This window comes from Lepisosteus platostomus, chromosome 5 (genome assembly GCF_059453375.1).
Source record: "Lepisosteus platostomus isolate fLepPlt1 chromosome 5, fLepPlt1.hap1, whole genome shotgun sequence".
NCBI classification, from domain to species: domain Eukaryota; kingdom Metazoa; phylum Chordata; class Actinopteri; order Semionotiformes; family Lepisosteidae; genus Lepisosteus; species Lepisosteus platostomus.
In genome coordinates this window covers 32,094,602-32,113,216 of record NC_142615.1, presented here as the reverse complement: position 1 = coordinate 32,113,216, position 18,615 = coordinate 32,094,602, and the positions used below count along the sequence as shown (strand labels likewise).

General features: G+C 39.5%; 1 protein-coding gene across 1 annotated transcript in view; it reads right to left on the bottom strand.

The window, feature by feature from the left end:
* The window catches only part of LOC148665564 (antigen WC1.1-like), a 589,159-nt gene that overhangs the window by 178,392 nt on the left and 392,152 nt on the right, over positions 1–18,615 (bottom strand). The window lies entirely within an intron of this gene.

Here is an 18,615-nt window from a genome sequence, read left to right as displayed (position 1 = left end):
ATACAATTATTCACACCAGGACAATATGTAGTTCAAATTATACATTATATACAATATTGTATTCAAATGTCTAATCATCATAAAAAACACATCTAGTAAACTTCAGTTACAAATTCTAGAAACATGGCAATATATATAGTAATGACAAACACAAACTAATTACATGAACACGCTAATATTTAACTCAAAACCACATTTCGATTCAAATATAAATTTTTAAAATTTACAACTTCTTTATTTCCACTAAAATATTATTAATGTAGCACAAACGCTACTTTCTAATAAAGACAGTGTCTACTGTTTTGTGTCTACTGGTGGTCCTCCTCTCGATACTAATGAAATGTTTAATATGATCCCTCGAGAAAAAAAAGGAATCAATTTCCGCCTGGAATGATTGATGCCCCATCAAACATTTTGTAATATCCCTGGAAGTTTATACAGTAGAATCCTGGTTCGTGGCTTAAATTCAAGGTAAATGAGACTAAGAAAACGAGTTGGAAACTTGATGTCGAAGTGGGATTTAAATCACCCATTTCACATTTTACTTCATTGGGCCAGAGAGCAATGCTGCAACATCCCTTTGATAGCTCAGTTGGTAGCGTGGAGGACTGTAGTGGAGTTAGCAGGGAGTCTTTAGGTCGCTGGTTTGATTCCAGCTCGAAGGAAGGTGCTTTTCGTGTACTTTAATCAAAGAGTTAAAAAAGCGAATCTGTTTTATTCAGACATTGATCAAAAGCTCAATAATCGACGAAGCAAAGGCTCCTGTTCCGAATTCAGCCCACGTCTGATTTTCTTGTTTTGGCCAAGATCTGATCTTTGAATTAAGGGACTACACTGTCTGCTTTGTAATTCAAAAATACATACAAATGTCAAGTTTTTTGTAGATATAAAGGTGTTCTCTGTTTTCAAAGGATAGTTACTTAATTGGCATAATGATTTGGTATTGATTTTGTATCGTTGTATTATAAAGTTTGTGCTTTCTGTGTTTTCATCGTATTGTGAACTTATTTTTTTAAACAAATGCTTACAAAGGCAAACACGGCACACATCTGTTTATACAGTGTACCAGCGGTGAATTGTACATTTGTATTAAGTACAAGCTACTGTGCACTTCTGGGAGTATAACAGGTTCGATATAAAGTGGCAAAAATATAAAAGGGGAAAATACCCCAGACTGCATGTAAAGCCCTCGTTGTGACTGTTTTAGATAAAATGGCGTACTATGCACAAAACGTTGCAGAAACACAATCTGATATTTTGATACAGGTAGGCCAGTGCTTCCAAAGCATGCAGGTGTAGAACAGGACTTAATGCATTTTTATACAAAAATTTGTATTCTATATTCTGGTCGCTTGCAGATTAGAATGGCATATGTTTAGCAATAATATTATTTATGGTACCTGAAAGTTTCAGGTTGTTGCACAAAGCTAAGGTATGCGTGATTAATAATCATCATCATCATCATTATTGCTTACACTTATATAGCGCTGTTCTGGATACTCCACTCAATGCGCTTTTCAGGTAATGGGGACTCCCCTCCACCACCACCATTCTCCTGAATGATCACAGAGAGTCAGGACCTCGGTTTTACGTCTCAGCCGAAGGACGGCACCTGTTTACAGTTTAGTGTCCCCGTCATTGTACTGGGGTATTAGGACCCGCATGGACCGCAGGGTGTGCGCCCAGCAACAAAAACCAGACGTGTGTCGGGCTCGGCTTCGAGCAGGACAATGACGTCACGGGGACAAAGTAGAGGAAATCAAAACGGTTCTATAAAAGACCTGTGTCAGCTGTTGGTTTGCACTCTGGACTCTGGATGAAACCTATACACCTATACACTTAGGTGTGTTCAGTTTAAATCAAAATGCTTTACTAATACAAGAGAGAAGTATAGTATGAAGGATGTGACAAATGCATGATTTCTTGGAACAAAACGGTTTTTATTTGCGTTCGAAATGAAGCGGAATTTTAGTGCGACACACAAACCCTTTGTCTTTTTTAGAGTGATTTTTAAACAGACAAAAATGTAGAAAACGTGTTTTTTTTAGCCCTACAATAGCAGGGTCAGTGACGTAATGAATAACGCGTCAGGCCTCGCGTCAGAAAATTATAGGTTCGACTGCCGTCTGGCTTGTTGAGTTTATACCACTTACATTCTTTTATATAAATGAACTGCACCTGAAAGCTATAGAAAACACTTTGGGTAAGTTGTCTGCAGCCTCATGCGAATTTTCGACAACTTACCCAAAACACTGTACTGTCTGGAGTTCAGCTCCAGCTCTGAACTCAATTGCAATGAAAAACCATGCGTAACAAAACTGGAGAACAGCTGAACTTGTGTTCAGTTCGGTGATGAGGGTTCAGAACTGTCCTTGTTGTAATTAGCACGAACTGCACAGGCAATGAATCAGACCATGTCAATTAATCTGATCAGTGTAGGAAACATTAATGTAGAATTATTAATAGGTTTATTAGTTAGTTCAGGTTTACCCACCTGAACTAATGTAGAATTATTACTTGGTCTGTCTCTTGTTTGTATATAAATGAATGTCTCTGACAACTTAATGTTAGTTTTACGATGTAGGTCAGGCGTTGACATATGCACGAGTATACGAAATGTCTCACTCCTGATTCAACTCATGTTCTATAGGAGATTGGCGATTCCTCCTGTTTCTCGTACAACCATATCAGAACAGAAGCCCGTGTCACCCAGCTCTGATTCAAGATCAACTCGCATCTTTATCCCTTTTTTGTTCGTGATCATTATTTTCTTTAGTTATGATCAATATTGAACTTTTTCTAAATGAAATGACAATAATCAAACATGCAGGCAGATTTTTTAAAAGTATTCGGAATTGACAGGGTGCCCCTTTGGAAAAGTCGTCAGAAAATGTGAGAAAATGAAAGTTATGTAAGCTCTCACACAAAGCATTGAAGATTGGAATCTGAGTGTAAAAAAGCTACCCGTCTCCCAATGATAGGCAGGGATACACACCATGACTCGAATAGACTCAGCAAACTTTAACACCTATGATATTACGAGTGCTTTGCACGTGTCGAATTTCAAGAAGGAACTACTACAACAGTTGTGGACATAATTCATTACCACCGGCAAAGTCCAATGCCGGCAACTTCTGAGAAAATAATGTTCACTCATGGAATTTGGTCTTTGAACAGCTGGCGGGAAAATTCATTTATACTCCTGTTGCACCCTCAGCTGAACATGTTAAAATAACAACGCAGATTTGTTGGAGAACCTGGAAAGAATTATTGGGTTAGCACTGTATGTATTCTGGTATATTTACTTTAATTTTAGCTGAGGATGCGTGGGGGGCTATTATACCTTGTGAAACACGCAAGGAACTGTAAAAAAGGCTGGTATTTGAAAAAAAAATTGGCGATCACAAGAAAACCACAATTTATGTGGTATTATCATCAATATCCTTCAAAATCTATGTTCAAATGAAGGATTTAAAGAAACTATGAAAAAAGCAACAGTAATAGCAGAGGATTCTGATTTTTGCTCAAGTCAGTAGATCGACGTAGAGTTGCGCCCCTACAAACAGCACAAAGTATGAAACCCACCTCTTTCGTTATTGCTACGTCTGTGCCGGTGAAAGTAGCATTTGTGCTATTGAAAGCTTTTCGGAAGATGAAGGTGCAGTCACTTCCACATGTCAGGATATCATTAGATCCGACGACAAGAGCCGAAGCCCCCGGCATTTTCCAAGCCAGCAATGTGAGGAAGATGGATATGGAGGAAGGTAGCGTGGCCGAGCAGTCTAAGGCGCTGGATTTTAGGCTCCAGTCTCTCTGGGGGCATGGGTTTGAATCCCACTGCTGCCAAATGTTAGTGTTTTAAGACCTGCAATACGATCAGTAAAAGCGCTTTTTGTTAGCCCAGTGGGCATTGATTCATCGAATATACGTATATTTACGGCGAAATTACGTCTATACGTATATATACGTCGCCTAGACGTATAATCAACGTCGAATTGCAACCGTAAAATCGACGACATGAATAAACGCATATATAACGTCGAAAACACATCTAACACAGTGCCTGAGGCTTTTTACTGTAAATTACGAAGTAAATTATTTTGGCAGTAATTAATTTACACGTGTATAATACATATAGTATAATAAATTAATTATAATAAATTAATTACTGCCAAAATAATTTACTTCGTGCACTGTGCAGAGTGCCGTATACTCCTAGTTGCGGCACACACGATACATACAGTAAAAAGCCTCAGGCACTGTGTTAGATGTGTTTCGACGTTATATATGCGTTTATTCATGTCGTCGATTTTACGGTTGCAATTCGACGTTCGACGTTGATTATACGTGACAGAACACTTTGAAGATTTACACTCTATTAAAATATGGATTTACTAAATTTCAGTTCTCTTCACTCCCTGGGATAACTGAACTCTCACAATCGCATACTGAAGGCTTTGCATGCATTAGCTGTGATACAGCTCCTAATTAAGACAGAATGAAACTCTATCAATAATAAGTGACATGTTTTAAATAAACGCGTATTGATAAACTTCATTATTAATAAAAGTGGTGTGACGGGAAAGCAAATTAAATATTACAATGATATTCCAAGCAACTGTTGTGTGCCGGAGCCAAATGTCGTCCACTGTAGGCTTTGTAAATTGTTTAAAAATTGTAAGTGAAGGTCAAAACTTATTGTTGAGATAATCAACAATTTGTTGATTCCTGCAGTTACAGATTAAAATGTGAGAAGATTTTCTCTGGGTTTATCTCTGTCCGAGTGCCTGATGTGAATATGCTGAACGTAGTGTCTTTGATTTATGTACTCAAACAACCAAAGAATCCTATTCTCTTCCTCCTATGGTTTGTCAAACGTGATTTTTTCAAATTGGGTGTGATTTCTTTTAGTCTTTTGCTCCTGTACTAGAGCAGTAATGTTTCTAGACGCGCATGAACATGTCACATTTCTACACGTAGATAACACAAGATAACACGTACACAAGAACGGATGTAACAGTACAGGACATAAAGTGAGGAATTCGCGCAGCTTTCAGCTCAGTGCGGAGTCCAGAGGGAGGACTCGCTTGCTGAACGATCTCTCAGGAAATCTCAGTTGAGATTGAACAGGTGCTTCTTCAACAGCTACGACAAGTCGGAAGACTCATTGAAGTCTGAAGAGATCAGCCTCTGTGACGCAGTGTCCAGTGACACTAACTAACTGTCATAGTGTTCTCTGCTAATGTAAAGGGTCAATGTTGATTTAGGTGAATGTAAGGTTTCTTTCTTGTAAAATATTTTCGACATTTTTTGCTGCTGAAAATTAATCTTGTGCATTTGAATGAATTCTGAAATTGTCACCTAATTCTATACATTGTTTCATCAGACTAGAACATTTAGAGGAGCCCAATTGCATTAATTAATTGCATAGTGATAGTATTTCTTGCCGTTTAAATACTTCAGTCAAAACTGTAGAGAAGTTGCTCCTGTTTTCACCATTATAAGAACTGTGATGCACCAGTATTATTTGCTCTCATAAAAGTATTGTAATTGTATTGTTCTGTTCCGTTACAGCCTTGAGTGACACAAATCTTCTCCTTTACTGCACTACACTTCTCCAGAGGCCAGTTCAGCACACAAGGATCCTCAGTCAAACAAACACTGCAATCACTTGATAAATGCCATTTCCCATCCTTTCTCTTAGTGTTGGTGCTACTATTGTATGCAAAGGAGGCGACTTAACAATGAAAGGTGTAATCATCTTAAAGAAAGTCTTCATGAAGGAGTGCATCGGCAAGCTCTCATCTGGTAATTGACCGGCCTTGTGAAGAAACCAATCTCATTCAACAACCATACAAATTCAACAGCTTAAGGCACATGAAGCACAACTCGTGGGCTAACTGACACAAAACAATGTCACTTCACATTATCCGCAAAGCTGTTTTGCTTGTTGACCACCTCTTCCTACTGTATATTACAGTGAGCACATACTGTATATTTCAGTTCCTTCTCTTTTATTTTCCTTACTATTTTACTGTCCCTTTCCCTCATGCGGAGATGTATCCACAGCCAAAACCCTGTTTCACCCTACGTTTGTGCCAGTTTTACAATTGGTGTAGGAGCCTGCCTTAGAGAGGTCCAGCGGCACAGTTGGTCAGTGTGTGGTATGCATGTAGCTGTGCACAGTGGAGTTATAATGAGGTTGTGTGTTCAAGCCTTCCCTGGAACGTTTTCCACCCATAAAAAGTTAATTCGCCGAAGTAGTTTCACTGTGACTTTGCAGGTAAAATATTCTTAATGAGAATAATATTTTGTATGCGATAAATAACTGAACTAGAAAATATTGGAGAGAAATGGCTTGTCACACTACTCGCAGCAGGCACTCAGACAGAGAAATGTCCTGTCATTAAAGAAAATTCATGAAGAAGAGGAGTGACATCATTGCAAAGGCGATATTTTCTGATGTCTGTTTTGGTTAATTAACATTTGCGTGGGAATTACTTCTGTCATTATTACTAATACTGATAAAAACAGAGAACTCACAGCTCTCTGGACGTTGGCCTGGACTCTAGAAAGTCTTTTTATTTGCAAGCGGAACTCAACACCTGTTGATGGGTCACTTCTGTCAGACACATCAGTGGAACCCAAGCCCACCTACACACACATTCACACACACTGATAGATATACTGTACACCTACACTCTCACACACATTTACACTCACAGACACATCACACCTTTATACACACAATAAGACACTCACACACTCACATATATACACTCACAGACTCACAGATACACAAATAGACACTATATACGCACATAGACACCGCATACACTCTTAGGTACAGATACACTATAACTAACACTAATGCAGATACTGCTAATATTACAACAGTAACACAATCACCAAAACTTACACTATCATTGTTACTAACACTGACAAAAACTACTACTAGACTAATAATACTTATAATAACAGTAATACTCTCATGAAAACTAACATGATGATGAGTGTTAATACTCTGACACTAACACTATAAGTATCACTAATATTACATAAATACTAGCATTAAAACTAAAACTATCAGTAATGCTATCATCATTAATACTCACATAGACACTACACACACTGACAGACATGCCCACACATACACTTACAAATATAAAACTACACACTGACAGACACCACACACTCACGGACACAAACCAAACACACACATTCTCAGGCATGCATTCACAGAAACAAATAGACACTACGCATACTCCTAGACACACACTTATAGACACCAAACACTCAGAGACCCCACACGCTCACACAATAACAGACACAACAAGCTCACAGACACATACCTACACACTCACAGGCACACAGCCCACACACACACAGACACCACACACTTCCAGACACGCACCCACACACGCACAGATACTACAAACACACTTATCTACAGATACACAATAACTAACACAAATATAAATACTACTTATACTTCAACAGTAACACTATAATTATAATTAATATTAACATGAATATGAACATTAAAACTAAAACAATCAGTAGTGCCACTGTCATGAATACTCACATGAACACTAGCATTAAAACTACCAGTTGTAATCTCACTAATATTAACATGAAGACACTGATATTAGTATTAGTTACTACCCGTGACGTCACACCGCTCTCTGTGACAAATGCGAGACAGACGCGAGGAGTGATGGGGCGCCTGTCGCCGTGGTTACCATTCTTATGATTTATAAACACTGGAAAAATGCATTTAAACTGTTACTTACATACATTTATGAACTTGAAATATCATTTTCTAGCTCTAGGATACAGTTACCTAAATAATAATATGAATAATCATTGTTTAATTTCGGATCGAACATTATTAACCCTAAACGCACTATGTTAATTGGTCGATACAGTCTTTATTAACTGTTTTCTAGATACTTAAACAGGGTCAAGAAAAGAATCAGTACTCACCAATCGGTGAAGTTAATCGATTTTTCTATGGTTCTTCAGTTGAAATAATTGGTTGTCGATAGATAAGTGATCAATAACTTTTCTCTGTGCGCTCCGTGCCTCCCGCGGTCTCTCTCTCTGATCCCAGCGCTCTGGCTGGTGTCTGTGATGTCACACCGCTTATTCTGACAGAGCATAAGTGTCTCTGCTGCTTTTGTGCGTCTTTTTCATGAATGCCAGAGGTACTCGAAATGTTGCAAAAAGAAAAGCGTTTTTTTTTTGTTTTGTAAAAAAGTGACTGCTGATTTTTATTTTATACAGGAAACGCATGCATGTTGAAACACTATTTAAATTCTATAAATAATTGAGAAATAATAAAGCAAGGAAAACATGATATATGTAAAAATACAATTTGATCACATAATTTACTTCATTACCTCTGGTGGTTACATTTTTTTTCTGTTGTGTTTTTTTCTCTTGTACATGTTTCTGATCTTCTGGTTGTAGTTATATTTGTAAATTCTATACGTTTAATAATTTTTTAAAAATAGTGCATCTCTGCTGGAGGAGACTCCTGGTTTTCAAACAAAAATAACATCTCCAAAAAAACTAAACCGGGCTGTGAAGAGAGCCGATTTATAACAGTTGGAGAAGGAGAGCGACAAACCGAGGAATGAAAATCATTAAACAGAAAAAAAATAGTTTACTTCACAGATTAATGCGTTACAAATCGTTCCCATGTGGAGCAGTAGAGAATGAGTACGAGTCCCTAAAATAAGCGCTTTTAAGGGTTTTACACGAATCTTCAGAGTATAAGAGCCAGGAGGATCAGACTCGTGGTCCTGGAGGTGTATACTGGTTTTATTTCCACCAAGCTCTCACATCTATAGGTAGTCTGATGATTTCAATTAACTGTATAACTGTTACAAGACTTCATCTAATTGTACATTTATAAGACACTTGTGAGTGAAGCTGAATCCCAGGGCTCGTATGAAATCACACACAGACAGATCTTCTTCTGTGTGATCTGAGTCCCACTGCTCAGAGCTACAGACTGGTCAACTGGTCACTATTGTAGTCACGACCATTGGCCTTTGGCTGCTAATAATCAATATACTGATCAGAGTGTCAATACTGGTGTTTATTACATAAATACAAAGATAATTCCACACTCACTTGTGTTATAAAACACTTAAAAAACATGTTTGGAGGCTGATATACAGTAAAGAAAGTAATACTGAAGGGTTGGAAGTCCTGGAAAGGGTTAATAGAACCTTCTTGCTTTCGACCTGGAACAGAGCCCACAGCTGCCAGATCAGTGACCCCTGAGCCCAGTTCACAGAGAGGAGAATCAGGAGCTCTTATGTCTCTAAGAGGGCTGGGAGAAAGGAGAAAAGGGGGAAATGTGACATGAGTCCAGGCTGTTCTGTTTGATATTGTTCATGTAGCAGCACTGATTGTCTGATTATCTTCTGGTTCTGGATTGTGAGGATAGAGAGCAGTACGGAGTTGAGCTTCTGTCTGAGTGTGAGTCTGAGCTGTGAATCTGACTGAGAAGAGAATAATGATTTTTTATTCTGCTTCTGAGAATTTTTCTTCTTTGCCAAGTGGTGTTACATCCCCTTCAGATACTCTGCACAGACTGCCAGAGTGAGAGAAGAGGAGAGAGAGATGGACAGATAAGAGCACACACAGCGAGAGAGACATACGTCTTGATTTACTTTGAAGCAAGTGTTCATTTCTTTTCTGGAACAAGTTGTTTCTGAACTTCAAGAAATTCATACAACTTCTGAACCTTGCTTATCAGGACAGAAGAAATGCTGCAAAAAAATGCTGGTGATTTTTTCTCCTTTTAAAGAAAAGTGGAGAAAAACAACAGCAGTGCATCTTCGTCAGTTTGATTTAGCTTAATACAAGTATTCACTTCCTTTTCTGTAGATTACAGCCTGCGAAAGATGAAATGAAGTTCTTGGTTACTCTTGGTCAGTGCAGAAGAAATACTGCCAGCTGGCAGGAAAATGACAGTATTTTATTTAACTACAAACACTTGAGTTGTGGCTCCAGCTGGATTTGAACATGCAACATGTGACATGGGTTTTAGGAACCTAACCCACAGCACCACCAGAAAGGACAAGCAACAGTAACGTGTCCTTGTGCAGCTGTTAAACAAAGGGCTGGTGGGTCAAACGCACTCAGGGATGCGCTTCATTAAAGATGATGGTGAACCTGATGGTGTGCTTATCAATCATGCATAAAATGTACATAGCAGAGAATGGTTTTGATCCATCAACCTCTGGGTTATGGGCCCAGCACGCTTCCACTGCGTCACTTTGCTGTTGGCTGTCATACTGTGGTTCAACAGAAGTGCTCCATCTTTGCTTTCTAAAAGTGCGCCCGAGATGAAAAGTTTCAACGGTAAACGCAGTCACTTTGAGCACTTGGTCTTTTATAGTACGAATCATCACACGCTGCTCTACATGGGCGTGTCTTCAAGATCGTTGAGAACCAAAGCTTCTGCTTTCCGAGGCAACTGATTCTTTCATCGTTAATTCCCAAATCTTCAATGAGAATCAGTGAAACGAAAACCAAGCGCATGTACACACTCGCGTCCTAGCGTGAAAAAAATGATGGAAGCATTTGAGAAATAACAAGAGTAGTCTGAACAGCTCCGGCCTATGAACTGCTCTACAAAGTGATCGCTACCTCCACACCCAGTTTATAACACTGAAAATAATGCAGGAAGCCCAGTAAAGTTCTAAAACCAGTGGTTTTCTCAAAAGTAAAATCTTCATCTTTTAAATATTGTCATCCATATATTTTCGTTTTTCTCTTTTTCACATTACACGCTTTCGAGGAATAGACTGTCTTGTAATGAAGGCTGCATTAGAAAATGTGTATCTAAATTAAAATCGGGTTTATGACTTTTGCGTTATTCAGCTTTCTTAGCGCTTGGGTCTCGATTCAGATATTGCAATGAAAGCAACATGGGAGTAAGTTTTCCTTTTCTAAATCAAAGGTGATCTGCTCACAAGGAAGTATAAAAACTTCAGCGTTTACTTTTTGAAGACCGCAAATTGTCGAAACACTGTTGCTTCATAAGCTAATAAGTAACGTTTCTGAGCACGCATTGTATTACTAATGCTGTTATTAATAAAAAAAAGCTTCAATTCACATAATGGAATTTGGATGGCTCAAAGTAGTCTATTCCTTGTACAACTTTACTTGCCCGCTGAGTAGATTTTAAAGCAACGGCAGCAGAAGTAGCAGTAATAGCAACAGCGTGGTTAGAGTGTCACAATACATATTCTTCACATATTTGAAATATTTTTATTCGGGTTCGCCTAATACACGGTGCAACCCATACCTGCAGCAGAATGCTGTGGCACATTAAGTCATTTTGTTTATCGGTTGTAAGGATTGAGGAGCGTAATACAAATCGAGCAAGCGAAAATAAAATTAAACAGGAGTCACTTTTTGGATTGCTAATCCATTGTGCTCTGCTCGTCTAGGAGCTCGTCTAAGCACCAATTCTGCCGTGACCCGGATTCAAACCGGGGTTGTTGCGGCCACAACGCAAAGTACTGACCACTATACGATCACGGCGAGCTACAGAGACATACACAGCTCCGACCTCTTCCACCCCTGAATAGGATGGGTGAATTGAATAGCATTCAATTCACATCGAATATCACTGGCGAAGCTCAGCGCTGGGCCACTGGGCACGGTTTCGCACTTTTTCCGTAGTCTACTGGTTATCACGTTTGCCACACACGCAAAAGGTCTCCGGCTCGAAACAGATCGGCTTCTTTTGTCGCCACGCACACTGTTTGGGGATTCGCCTAGCGCTGTGATCGAACAGACCCATCCACCTCTTAGTGTGGCGGGATCTGCACAGTGCATGTCGCAGCGCTTCCTGCTTTCACTTCAATGCGCATCCTTATGTCGAGTCGTGTGCCGTGCAGATGCTCTGAAAGCGAGAGCAACGAAAAGGTGTACGGCGCTGTGAAAGCCAGTCCTTTCTCTAAGGAGGTAGAAGAAGATCGACTCCCCGTCAGGGAATCAAACCCCGGTCTCCCGCGTGATAGGCAGGGATACTCACCACTATACTAACGAGGAAGACATCACTTTTTTCGACCACCGGCATCGTGTCCCGACCCACCGTGCTGGAAGCCGACGCGTGCTGTGATTCCTTTACAGAGCAGAGATGACAACCGAGGAGCCGAGAGATCATTTCAGCATTTGGCAGCAATACAACATTTCGAAAACACAAACGACCAACTCAGAATGACTTGCCTTTAACGCTTTTCAAAGCTATCTTTGTGCATGACGACTGCGCCGCCAAGCAGATACAAATGGGTTGTGGCATGAAAATGCAAGCGATGTTTATTTTTTGACCGGATAGGTGCGAATGGAGAACATCCTCATTTGTCAGTCTCTGTGGCGCAATTGGCGAGTGTGTTTTGCTATTAACTGTAAGGTTGGTGGTTCACACCCACCCAGGGATCCCTTCCTTAATATTGTCAATGTAAACACTGTCTCCGCTAAAGCCGAAACCTTAACTCTCTTTATATTTGCAGAAAATGCGAGTCTTTTGCTCATGTCCAACAACAACACTTGAGACCGGGGAAGTCCAATAGTGATCAACACCGCAACTCCCCAGAAAACCATATTCACCCATGGAAAAGTATATTTGAATGGCTGGCGGGAGATATCATTTATACTCCTGTTGCGTCCTCTGCTAAAATCGTTTAGAAATACAACGCGGAATTGTTTGAGGACTTGACAAGCATTGTTACGTCAGCACTGTGAAGTTGGATGTTGATATTTTGATATATTTACCTTAATTTTAACATAAATATAAACATAAAAGCTGTACAATCAAACACAGTTATATTTTGAGTCTCATGCTGGTCGTTGTATGGATCCAAAAGCAAATTTTAAAGCTGATACATTTTCGATTGGAATTTGCATCTAGCTGCAATCGGTATCTTTTACTTTATGTATGGTAGTGGAAATGTATTTTTTAAATGTTTTCTAAAGAAGATCTCATGAAGTATTGCCAGGACCTGCCTTTAGCGCTCAGTAGCGATGACGCTGTTGATATAGATGGAGAAGAAATGTAAGATGAATTGATGATCTAAGCTAAAATAGCCCTAACACGCCTCCTGTAACAGTGTTTGTATTCATAGCAAGTAATATTCTTTTTCAAACCCGAACGTTGCTTTTGCATTAAGTGTTATGTAACCATTAGCGGTTTCGGTAGCTTCTGAAGAGCGCACTTTTCCAAACTGAAGCCTATAAGAACATTATTCAAGACGCACCATGGCCCAGAATCGTTCTTCGGGACTAGGATTAACATCAATTGAAAGTACTCCCAAATAAAAGATTTGATGGAAAAATTGAAAGAGTAGGCAAGTATTAAAACAATGCCATAACTGCTCGACTTCCAGTCGCTTTCCTGGTTCAGGCTTTGTAAAATGACATAATCAGTGGAGTCATGCCGCGGTTGTGAGTTCAAGCCTCACCTGGAGCAGCCCGGTTTTCTGTCTTGACAGGTAAACAGTGTTTTGTGTTATTTGCTAAATGGAGAGAGGATTCTGTGTTAATTGTGCTCCTTCTGGGAGAGGTCAAGTTGAGAAGTTCACGAGGCTGGTGGTAAATATCCTGTCCAGGAATATCGGGGCTGTAGGGGGTCAGATCTATAGTACATCACCGTCTCCACTGATGTAGTAAACACAGTGGACAAGAGAAAAGGCACACTGCATATCCGCGAAACATCACGCCCGGCTTTAGAGACAGTGACATCAGAGAATGGAAGCTTCAGACCTCCTTTTTGTTACAGGTTCAAGTAAACCTGAAAGTTAGGGACTATTTGGTCTCTTTTGTTTGAAAAAGTGTCTGAAGCCTGTAATTATAATTAGCCCTTTTTTAATTGTGGTTGAAATCCACTCCCATGTACCAAGACCTTACAGTATATTCATGTTTACTTAAATGACTAACGCCATTGGACATTAGTTGGTGGTTTTTTTTTGTAACGATTTGCTATTTCATGCAGGAAAGAAAGGAACCCAGACCCAACGTTTGCTTTCAGGTGCGGTTCATTTACATAACGGACATCTATTTCTGAGGAACCTGATTTAAATCACACAACCCCGGTAGAAGTCGAATCGACAATCTTATAAACCGAAATCAGACGCGTTATCCATTAAACCACTAGCCCGTCACGTAAATGAATTGCACCATGGTGAGTTCAGCGCCGCTCCTAGTAATACCCCACCCCCATCTTAAATTTCTACGTGAGAAGCGTGTTTTCTACATTTCTATCAGTTTTAAAAAATCATCACTTTTAAGCAGACAAAGCCTTTATGTGTCGCTCTGAATTTCTAATTGATTTAGAATTCCAAGAAAAAAGCGTTTTGTTCCACAACGGCGTGAAATGATCACGTCTTCTCTTTTGTAGTAAAGCAGACCTTGCTGGGTGAGTATTTGCTCTGGTAAATTAGGTCACGGATCATGTTAACTCACTTCTGCTAAACACAACATTTCCTTATGCACGGGAGTGTGTCTTTGTACAGCTGTTAAACAAAGGGCTGGTGGTCAGGGACGCGCTTCGGATTGTTTCGATGTAAACATAATCTCCGCTAAAAACCCTCTTGAACTTTGCAGGAAATGTGCGTGTTTTAAACCATTTTCACGTGTGGAATTTTATCTTCAGCTGGCTGTAGTTAGAATGCCTTATACACCCGTTGTTTATCCTTAGCAAAAATATTTTAAAATTATAACAGAGTTGTTGGAGAACTTGACAATCCTTGACAATCATTATTAAATGAGCACAGTACAAATGTACATTGATATTTTTGTTGTATGTACCTTAATTTTAAAATATATAAACATAATTGTGCTGATATGGATGTTCATTTGAAGGATTTGAGGAATCTATAAAGGATCTCAGAACAACCAAAGAAACATTTGGGCATCTGCATATTTGTAAAGATTAAAGAGCACCGTAAATGTGAAGTTTGCACACAGGAGAGAAGAAATCAGTTTCAATGCACGTCATTAAACTGATGGTGTGCTTATCAATCGTGCATAAAACGTGTAGAGCAGAGGATGGCTTTGATCTATCAATCTCTGGGTAATAGGCCCGGTACGCTTCTGCTGCGCCACTCAGTTATGTTTAACACAACTGCTTTTGCACCTGAGATGAAAAGTTTCAACGGTAAACGCAGACGTCACTGACCACTTGGTCTTTTGTAGTACAAATCATCACACGCTGCTCTACATGGGCGTCTTCAAGATCGTTGAGAACCAAAGCTTCTGCCTTCCTGGTTACTGATTCTTTCTTCGTTAATTCCCAAATCTTCAATGAGAATCAGTGAAAGGAAAACCAAACACATGTACACACTCGCGTCCTAGCATGAAAGAAAAATGATAGAAGCGTTTGAGAAATAACAAGAGTAGTCTGAACAGCTCCAGCCTATCAACTGCTCTACAAAGTGATCGCTATCTCCACACCCAGTTTATAACACTGAAAATGATTCAGGAAGCACAGCAAAGTTCTAAAAACAGCGGTTGAAAAGCGTCTAGATACATAAAATGACACTTTCTCAAAAGTAAATCTTCATCTTTTAAATATTGTCATCCATATATTTTCGTTTTCCTCTTTTTTACATAACACGCTTTCGAGAAATAGAGTGTCTTGTAATGAAGGCTGCATTAGAAAATGTGTATCTACATTAAAATCGGGTTTATTACTTCTGCGTTTTTCAGCTTTCTTAGCGCTTGGGTCTCGATTCAGATATTGCAATGAAAGCAACAGGGGAGTAAGTTTTCCTTTTCTAAGTCAAAGGTGATCTGCTCACATGAAGTATAAAAACTTCAGCGTTTACTTTTTGAAGACCGCAAATTGTCGAAACACTGTTGCTTCATAAGCTAATAAGTAACGTTTCTGAGCACGCATTGTATTACTAATGCTGTTATTAATACAAAAAAAGCTTCAATTCACATAATGGAATTTGGACGGCTCAAAGTAGTCTATTCCTTGTACAACTTTACTTGCCCGCTGAGTAGAGTTTAAAGCAACGGCAGCCTAAGTAGCAGTAATAGCAACAACGTGGTTAGAGTGTCACAATACACTCTATGAAATAATTGCGGCTTCAGATCGTTTTGTTCTGTTGAAGCTACCTACAGGCTCTGAACTGTTGACATTGGCTGTGATCTTCTTTTCTCAGGTTTCATGAAATTCTTCACATATTTGAAATATTTAATTCGAGTTCGCCTAATACACGGTGCAACCCGTACCTGCAGCAGAATGCTGTGGCACATGAAGCCGTTTTGTTTATCGGTTGTAAGGATTTAGGAGCGTACTACAAATCGAGCAAGCGAAAAGAAAATTAGGAATTCTGAGGTCTTGAGATATTTTTAACTTGATTTACAGTATTTGAGAGGTATGTCTTAACACCGATACTACAGTGCTTAAGTACTGCTCACATATATGTTTCTAGGTTTATATTATGCATTTCATACGGTCAAATTACTTTTGAGCAACTAATAAGAAGCGCGAAACGGTATGCGTTTTAGTTTTGTTTTGTGCTGGGACCCGTGGGTTGATTAGAGATATCAAGTACATACAAGTCATTTTTTAAATGTTGTAGTTCGTCTTGAAAAAAATGTTACGAGTACATCATCTATCAACAATTACACAGGTTGTGTTTCCATATTGCGGATTTTGGTTACATAATATTATTTTCTAGATTTCACGTTGTGAATATATGATTTGGGCAAACAGAGCGCAAAGAAGTACATTATTGGTTGTTGTTTTTTTTTTGCAGTTTTATCTAGAACAAGCGATGCTTAAACCTTTGTCTGATTCTTGTGAAACTATCCACACGACAGTTACAGTACCTAGGAGTTGACTTCAGTGATGTCACTGATGGGATGTTTCTAAAAATCCATCCTCTGTAAAACGTCTTCTCTAGTTGTCCTGCATATGTATTTGCTAATGAAGCTGTGTGTTCTGAGCCTGGATCTCTACATTTCTGTATGAACCAGCTTAGAGGGCTAAAGACAGCTTGTGTTTAAATTGAGTGTAAGACAATTTATGCTTCTAAAGTCATGGTCAGCATTTATTTTTGTACTGTGCTGTAAACTTGTTCTGTGCCAAGTCACATTATTTTATAACGTTTTTATAGCGTTATCAAATCCGGTGGCGCTGTGTGTTAGTTTCCTGACTCCCATGTCACATGATCTGTGATTGAAACCTGTAAAACCGGTTTAATTCGTCACAGCCAGCACTCTTCAGGTGTGAGGGTCTTCTGTTCAGAATGAAACGCTAAAATGTTTGTGTATATTCTAATGGTAGTGGGGGCAGGGTGTGTGAGAACAGGTTTGGTTGAAATTGCATTGGAGATCTATGTTCTTCACACCTGAAACATTTTCTCTGAAAGCATTTTCTTCGCAGTTTAACCGATCTTGTTACAGCATGTTACAGTTTACTATTATTAACCATATTAATTTTAAGTGCTTAATGTAAAATCTTGTAAAAATATATTTTCATTGTTCAAATATACATTAAGTCTGACTATCATATAATAAGTTAAATACAAAACTAAAGAAAAAATAGGGTTAAATATAATTCAAAATATTTTGCTAACAATGTTAACTGTTTATGAATAATAAAATGTATTAACTAAGGAGTAGGATGGCACAGTTGTTAGTATGTTTTTTGTTTTGTTTCTTTTTCATAAATACAACAGTAGTACCTGATGTCTCGGTGGCTTTCAAAATTAAATTATGTATGCAAACCTGTGAACTAGAAAGATAACTAAGATATCCATCCATTATATTCCATAATATCCATGAAATATATGGCGCTGAAATATGTGTGACGCAGTGGTGGCCTGACACGGTGAGGTGCCCTGGCAGCTGTGTGGTGTGACGCAGTGGTGGCCTGGTACGGTGAGGTGCGCTGGCAGCTGTGTGGTGTGACGCAGTGGTGGCCTGGCACGGTGAGGTGCGCTGGCAGCTGTGTGGTGTGACGCAGTGGTGGCCTGGTACGGTGAGGTGCGCTGGCAGCTATGTGGTGTTACGTAGTGGTGGCCTGACACGGTGAGGTGCCCTGGCAGCTGTATGATGCAGTGGTGGCCTGGCACGGTGAGGTGCGCTTGCAGCTATGTGATGCAGTGGTGGCCTGGCACGTTGAGGTGCGCTGGCAGCTGTGTGATGTAGTGGTGGTCGGGTATGTAGAGGTTCACTGGCAGCTGTGTGTTGTGACGCAGTGGTGGCCTGGCACGGTGAGGTGTGCTGGCATATAATGAATATATTCATGTGCATCCAACACACAGTTCAACGCTAGCAACTACACAAAATCTAAAATATGAGCTCTACTTGCCACTTACAATACCAACAGTACCAGCTTACTTTAGTAGTGACATTTTCATGGATCTTTTTAACAATAAAATTTACAACATCAGACTTCAGACACAATTTAACAGGCCTCAAAAAAGTCTGGTACAAACATTTTCAGCATGGTGAAACATGGTGAACATTTCCACCACTGCGTCACACCACCCAGCTGCCAGCGCACCTCACCGTGCCAGGCCACCACTGCATCACACAGCTGCCAGCGCACCTCACCGTGCCAGGCCACCA